Genomic DNA, 1,447 nt, shown 5'->3' on the forward strand with positions numbered 1-1,447 from the left:
TTAACTGCTCATTTACACCTGAATAAGTTTTCATGCAGCATACTGATAATTTTCAAATGATGTAATAAAAAATCTGGTGGCAGTACTGTATTATTTTGCTGACTTACATTTGAGAAAAAAGAAGCTACCTGCGTCATTATTTTAATATAGTAGATCCTGGATCTTCTTATAAGAATGCATGTATAGAAACTTAAAAGATCATAAATTCCTCATGAGGAGACATTGTTTGATCTGTGTCATTGGCATGTATTTGCAAAATATTTTAACACTGTAAAACATTAGAAATTTGAAGACTGGGCATGGGAAAAGGTTTATACTCTAATACAATGATGCTGGTGTACTTCTACACAAGGCCTCTTAGTGACATCAATCAATTGGAGGTAGGAGTTTATCAATGAATTGCTTGACATCCATCATTTCCTGTTGACATGAACTGTGCCTCATACCTTCATAGGTTTTAAAGGTCACATTGGCTGGATTCACCAACGTTTTTAGTTTTTCAACCGTAAGAGAACCAAACATCAGGGGAACTAAAGGGTCAAATCCCCGTGGCACTGGAGAATAGAAATATCTCTATTAGCACCACCGATAGGACCCTGTGGAAAGGAAGCCCGAAGTGGAAGCCAGCAATTGAGTGCAGTGACACCTGCCAGTTTCTGCTGCATGGTAAGGGCAGTATATAAAGACAAAGTTCCTCCCTGAGAAAACCCTCCCAAAATAATTCTGTCAGAAGGAATGCCATTCTTCACTTCTTGATCAATCAAAGCTTTTATATTTTCTGCTGCCTGTTTAATCCCAGATTCATCCTCCTGTGAATCTGGTGAAAGCCCAATAATATCAAACCATGAAGGCATAGCCATGTTCATATTTAATGTAACAGGCCTAACAGGCCCAGTATCTCCCAATCCATGCAGGAAAATCACCGCAGCGGTGACCTTCCGGGCGGCGGGCGCGATGGCGGGCAGCGGGGTTGACGTGTTACTGCCACACATACACCGGCTCAGCTCACAGCGCAAGCGAAAGAAAGAGCGGGCGTGCGAGCGGCGAGTCCCGGCCGGCCCCACCAGGCGCACGCTCCAACAATGCTTTCTTATCAATTGTCTTAAATTTGACTCTTTCTCATGCATAGTATAAAATATTTGGATTTAAAAATAAATCCATATTCATCCCTTCTCTACGGCTTCTGATTTTATAGGATTTAATCACTTCTCCGTCTGCCTTTGTCTTTCGGGAGAAAGAATCCTAACTTTTCTCTAGGGCTTGCCTTGTAAGTGTTGGGAGGCCAGTTAACTATAGGGTTTTCTGTTTTATTCTTTAGGGAGACTCAAGGGACCTAAGTTCATAAGATTGTTCTCCATATCCTTGGTGCCTCACCTGTAAAGACCACCCCACTTAAAAGGAAGCCCCTTAAGAAGGGCAAGAGGCTCAGCCCAAGAGCTATTGACTA

At 42.1% G+C, this 1,447-nt stretch overlaps 1 pseudogene; it reads right to left on the reverse strand.

Annotated features, from left to right (window-relative positions):
- Positions 1-251: 251 nt before the first annotated feature.
- LOC126962167 (acyl-protein thioesterase 1-like) lies at positions 252-992 on the reverse strand (annotated as a pseudogene).
- Positions 993-1,447: the final 455 nt, after the last annotated feature.

The sequence above is a fragment of the Macaca thibetana genome, chromosome 9 (genome assembly GCF_024542745.1).
Source record: "Macaca thibetana thibetana isolate TM-01 chromosome 9, ASM2454274v1, whole genome shotgun sequence".
NCBI lineage: Eukaryota > Metazoa > Chordata > Mammalia > Primates > Cercopithecidae > Macaca > Macaca thibetana.